Source organism: Suncus etruscus, chromosome 2 (assembly GCF_024139225.1).
Source record: "Suncus etruscus isolate mSunEtr1 chromosome 2, mSunEtr1.pri.cur, whole genome shotgun sequence".
NCBI lineage: Eukaryota > Metazoa > Chordata > Mammalia > Eulipotyphla > Soricidae > Suncus > Suncus etruscus.
Genome location: NC_064849.1, coordinates 166,862,504 through 166,869,269, shown reverse-complemented (window position 1 = coordinate 166,869,269; position 6,766 = coordinate 166,862,504).

The following is a 6,766-nucleotide window of genomic DNA, read 5'->3' as shown; positions in this document are numbered from 1 at the left end:
GCTATAAACTTTCTTATTAACAGAACTTTTGCCACGTCCCAATATGTTCTTCTATATATATCTTCATTCTCATATGTTCCCAGGAACTTTTTAATTTTCCCTCTAATTTCTTATATTACTCACTGGTTGTTCAGTAGTGAATTTTTAATTTTCAAGTTTTCTAGCTTTTCCCTTCATTTCTGTTTGCGATTAACTTCCATTCATAATGCATCATAATCTGAAAGGATTGTCAATACATTGTTTATCTTCTTTTATTTTTTGTACTATTTATTATTTATTATATTTGGGCTTTTGAATTACATCCAACTATATTTAGGGCTTAAGCCAAGCACTGTGCTCAGGATTTCTTCCTGGCATGGTTTAAGAGACCAGATAGTTGCTGTAATGTAGGGATTGAACCAGGTCATTCCATACAAGGCAAATACCTTATTCTTTTCTTTTTTGGTAATATCTTTTTGATTTTATGGAGGTGTGTTTTGTGACCCAACCTTTTGTCTATTGAAAAAAATTCCATGTGCATTTAATAAGCATGCATATTTGACTTTTGGGGAATGTTATTGCCTGTATATATCTGCTATAGCAATGTCTTCCATTTCTACTTTCAAAGCTAGTTTATTTCCTCATTTAGTTTTATTTTAGTTGATTCATCAAAGGTGATAAAGAGGTAATAAATTGGTGTTAAAGTCTAACACTACTATTGTGTTACTCATAGTAACTTCCTTTAGGTCTGTTAACAATTGTCTTAAGTGTTTGTTCTCTGGTGCATAAATGTTTAGGAGTACAAATTTTTCATAATTTATTTATCCTTTAAATATTAAAGAATGACAATTCTTGTCTCTTATATTATTTTAACTTGAAGTTGACATTGTCTGTTTGAAGAAAAGCAATTCCAGCTTTTTAAAGATTTAGTTGATTGTAGCATTATTTTTCAGCCTTAAATTTGAAGTCTGTGTTGTCCTGATTATTCAAATCTGTCTCTAGAGAGTAGAAAGTTGGGTTCCATGTTCTGGCTCAGCCTGTGATTCTGTGTCTCTTCATTGGCACATTTAAACCAATGACTTTGAGTAAAATCATTTGCATATATTACTTTCTTGCTGTCATGTTGGAAAAGTTGTGTGTGTGTTTGTGGGGATTTCTTTTTTTAAAGAAGAGTTAACTATTTAATTAATTGTTTTCATATAGTTGCTATTCATTTGTTTTGAGAATTTCCCCATCTTCTGTTCTTTGTTATTGATTTCTGTCATTATATCTTAAAGCCCACTGACTACTGTCAGCTATTATTACTCTGTTGCACAGAACTTTGCACTGAAATTATTTTATCTATAAAAAACTCTTCAGTTCTGATTGTAGTTTCTTCACTTGTGTTCTCATATTTTATTAAGATGTATTAACTATCTGCACCTCTGTTTCTTTGAGCTCATTAAACATCTTCAACCTGTAATCTCTGAGATCTTTATATTATAGTTATATTCAACTGGGAGTGTCTTCTGCCTACTATCTTCATTCCATGATCTTGGTGAGCTTCTATGCTTCTTCACTTTTGCTTTTGTTATAGTCTGGGCTGGAATTTTTTTTACTTACCTCTATTTTCCTTCTGTTAGAATAGTCTCAGAGATAATCTGATAAGTGTTGCCTCACCTCCTTCCTAGTTGTAAATGTCCCAGACCATCTGTTATCATTAAGTAACTGTACTTTCAAATAAAAGTTCCAAGAATACTTCCAATATTCTTGGCCTGGCCTGGCCTCTGGCTATGATTTCTCACTACTATGACTGCCTTTGTGATTTTTTTTGTCTGGATATATGTGTGGAACCAGTTGTGATAACATATGCTACTATGTTTGGGAGCAGTGACGTCCACTCTAGAGTCTGTGAACTTACTATCAGAGACAGATGAGTGTCTGTTGTGAGTTATGAGAAAAGAAGAAATGTACTGCTGCTAACATAGTCCAGTGATCAAAGAAGCCAGAAAGGTGCTCCTCTTGGTCTAGGAAAAGTGAGGCATTATAGAAGATATCTAGGCACCATCCCTCAGCTCAGCAGTAATTCACACAAGTCGTACAGAATCTAAAGCTACTCTTGGACAATGGTGAAGGACAATTGGATCTAGTTTTCATGTGAGACTTTTAGGCTAAAACTTTTCTACCAAGCAAAGTCTTTACAATTTGTCTGGTTTACTCAGTAAGTGAGGGATTAATTCAAAGCTGTCCTGCTTCTCTTCTGAGAAATTAGAACTAAGGTGAATGAGGTGAGAGCGAATTTAATTCCCAGAGTTCAGATTAATTATTTGCCACATGTACAGCATGTTGTTTATGGTACAGTCAATTGATCTTGACATCTAAAATCAAGTGATAGATTAGACATGACTGTAACAAAAGCAGGAAAATAAGAAAGAATAACCATAATTAACATATGGAGGCACAGTGATGTAATTTGGTGTCTTCTTTTACATAAGCAATCTTTTAAATTTGACATGATTCCTTTAATAAATCATAGATCCAAGACTTTTTAGTTTTCATTATTCATCTGTACCTTAAAATTACTTTAAAAAGATGATTGCTGGTTTCCTTGGTGGAGAAGCAAATGGGAAAATTCCTGACATATAAGTCAAAGAAGATAGCTTTAGGTTCAAGTTTTGAGTTCTCCATTGCCTACAATATCACAGATTCAGCCCATCTTTTTTCCTAGAATACATATCCTCCTTATCATTTCTTGGATTTTGTATCCACAGGGCAGTCTACACACTCTGCATATGCACCTCTAAAACCTTATGACTGTGCCTTCCAGGATTGATACCATAAATTGTTTTGCTGAGTCCTCTTCTTCTCAACAATTTTCTACCCCTAGTCCTGTTTTTGTTTAAATTTGAATCACTATGAAATATTTAATTACAAAGTTTTGCATTATTAAATTTCAGCCATACAATGTTCCAACATCCACCCATTCATCAGTATAATACTTCCTAACACCAATGTTCTTAGTTTTTCTCCCCTACACCCCAGACTGCCTCTATGGTAGATACCTTTCTTCTTCCTTCTTCCCTCCCTCTCTTTTCTTTCTCTCTCTCTCTCCTCTCTTACTCTTTCTTTGTTTTCCTATTAGGCACTGTGGTATGCAATGCTATTACTGAAAGAATATCCTTTATATCACCTTATTTCCGTTTGCTAATCAATTCTTGTCTAGAAGAGGATAGAGACCATAGTTATGACATTGACAGTTGGAAATGAACACCCTACTCCAGTTTATAAATGTATAAAAGTAGATTCCATGTAGACTGAGGATCTTAGTCAATTGGTAGAGCACAAGCTTTACATGTGAAAGACTCTGGAATGAATACCTCACACACAATAGCATTAATAAAAAAAAAAGTACGTTTTAGGAATATTACTTAGAATTGACCAAATTCAAATTCTTTATATCAATGAGGAAAACCAAGACTTGGAGGAAATCCTTAATTGCACAGCCAATGTCATCTAGAAAAACTAGTTCAAAACTAAAGACTTCTCTCCCACCGAAGGACCCTTTCTATTGGATTATATTGCATAAAGGACACTTTAATATTACTTATATGGTTGTATTTTATTAAACATTTTGGCACTTATTCATGCCTGAATAACTGTCCTGAATTTGCTTTCCACCCAAGCTGATTCACATCTGTAGTTTGCCCACCCAATTAGCATGCAATTCCTTGAGGGCAAGAACTGTGGCTTTTGTGTCCTCAGCAAGCAAGGAATGAGAAAAAAAACTGACAAAACGATGGGTGGATTTAATTATCTAAATCTCAGATCAGACAGCATTAGCTCCCCCCCCCCCAACAACCTACTGGTCCCCTAATAATCTCAGTCAGCGCAAGTCTTCTGATTTCATTTTAAAGTCTCGCCTATGCTTTTGATTAAGTTCTGTATTTTTCAGCCTTTACACTCCTGAAGCATCCATTTTGCTTCCCCGGGTGGGATATAGAACTGTAGGTAACAGGCAGTTAATAAGCTTAACAGGTAGGGACAGAGGCTCATTAATGGTTTTTCTGTGATTTGTGACCAGTTCCCCTAGCACCTAAATCTTGAAATAAATATATTCAGAGACTCTGTTATTCCAGCAGAGGACATGGATCATTTTTCTTTCGTTAGCAATGGAGCCAATACAGCAACATTTTTATTTATATGCACATTTCCAAACCTAAAAGCTTCTCCCTTTAAACCTGCACGCACTAAATTTGATCAGCCCTTCATGAAAGAAGACTTATGTATTAAAGACAACCTGGTAGCCATCTGTGCCCAATGCATATTAAAGAAAATGTAAATTCAGAAAAGCCTCCTGGCATATATCAGTTTATCCACAAGGGAAGACAGAAGATGATTAGATAATCTGGGATCACATCTCCAGATTCAGGAGGACCATGTTAATGAGGAATTACACAGCAAGAGGGCACCTTCATAAAATATAATTTCTAAATAGGTGGTAAGTTATTTTTTCTTTACTCTAGTTATCTCAGGCGATTGTGCTCTTTTGGAGGACTCTGCCTAGATGTCCGACCTCACATAAGCATGTGCACAAGTCTGAGCCCTAGTAAAGGTGGGTGAACTTAGCCAAATTGATGTTCTGAGTAAGAACCTCCCCAACTGCTCTTTGGCAGGTGTTTTGCTTTGGACCAGGTTTCTAGGCAAAAAGTAATATGATCAAGACTCAGGTTTTTGCTTTTCTCCCTCTGAACACTTTCAACCTGCTCTGACTTCATCTGAATTATTTATTTATTTATTTATTTATTGGCTTTTTGGCACACACCCAAGTGACTTTTTTTTAATTTAACAGTTTTTATTATTACATGGTCTATATGCATGGATAGTCCTTATATGTGTGCATATACATCACCACCAACTGCAGATTATTAGAAGCAACTAGGAAATGTTATAGGCATATGTTTAATTTTTTTGTTTATTTAAAAAAATTTATTACATACATGATTGTGTTTGGTTTCAGTCATGTAAAGAACACCACCCATCACCAGTGCAACATTCCCATCACCAATGTCCCAAATCTCCCTCCTCCCAACCCAACCCCCGCCTGTACTCTAGACAGGCTTTCTATTTCCCTCATACATTCTCATTATTAGGATAGTTTGAAACTTAGTTATTTCTCTAACTAAACTCACTCCTGTTTGTGGTGAGCTTCCTGAGGTGAGCTGGAACTTCCAGCTCTTTTCTCTTTTGTGTCTGAAAATTATTATTGCAAGAATGTCTTTCATTTTTCTTAAAAACCATTCTGCATCTTTCTCTCTCTCTCTGACTTATTTCACTCAGCATAATAGATTCCATGTACATCCATGTATAGGAAAATTTCATGACTTCATCTCTCCTGACAGCTGCATAATATTCCATTGTGTATATGTACCACAGTTTCTTTAGCCATTCGTCTGTTGAAGGGCATCTTGGTTGTTTCCAGAGTCTTGCTATGGTAAATAATGCTGCAATGAATATAGGTGTAAGGAAGGGTTTTTGTATTGTATTTTTGTGTTCCTAGGGTATATTCTTAGGAGTGGTATAGCTGGATAGTATGGGAGCTTGATTTCCAGTTTTTGGAGGAATCTCCATATTGCTTTCCATAAAGGTTGAACTAGACGGCATTCCCACCAGCAGTGGATAAGAGTTTCTTTCTCTCCACATCCCCGCCAACACTGTTTATTCTCATTCTTTGTGATGTGTGCCATTCTCTGTGGTGTGAGGCGGTACCTCATAGTTGTTTTGATTTGCATCTCCCTGATGATTAGTGATGTGGAGCATTTTTTCATGTGTCTTTTGGCCATTTGTATTTCTTCTTTGTCAAAGTGTTTGTCCATTTCTTCTCCCCATTTTTTTTATGGGATTAGATGTTTTTTTCTTGTAAAGTTCTGTCAGTGCCTTGTATATTTTGGGGATTAGCCCCTTGTCTGAAAGGTAATGGGTAAACAGTTTCTCCCACTCAGTGGGGGGCTTTTGTATTCTGGGTGCTATTTCTTTTGAGGTGCAGAAGCTTCTCACATTAATATATTGCCATCTGTTAATCTCTGCTTTCACTTGCTTGGAGAGTGCAGTTTCCTCTTTGAAGATGCCTTTGTTCTCAATTTCCTGGAGTGTTTTACTTATGTGTTTTTCTATATATCTTATGGTTTTGGGTCTGATATCGAGGTCTTTCATCCATTTGGATTTTACCTTTGTACATGATGTTAGCTGGGGGTCTAAGTTCAATTTTTTGCAAGTGGCTAGCCAGTTGTGCCAACACCACTTTTTTAGAGGCTTTCTTTGCTCTATTTAGGATTTCTTGCTCCTTTATCAAAAATTAGGTGATTGTATGTCTGGGGAACATTCTCTGAGTATTCAAGCCTATTCCACTGATCTGAGGGCCTGTCTTTATTCAAATACCACGCTGTTTTGATAACTATTGCTTTGTAGTACAGTTTAAAGTTGGGGAAAGTAATTCCTCACATATTCTTTTTCCCAATAATTGCTTTAGTTATTGTAGGCTGTTTATTGTTCCAAATAAATTTCAAAAGTGCCTGATCCACTTCTTTGAAGAATATCATGGGTGTCTTTAGAGGGATCACATTAAATCTGTACAATGCTTTAGGGAGTATTGCTGTTTTAATGATGTTTATTATTACTATTACCAATTACTACTGGTGTATAGAATTGCCATTGATTTTTGTGTGTTAATTTTGTAGCCTGTCACCTTGCTATATGAGTCTATTGTTTCTAGAAGCTTTTTCGTAGAATCTTTAGGGTTTTCTAAGTAGAG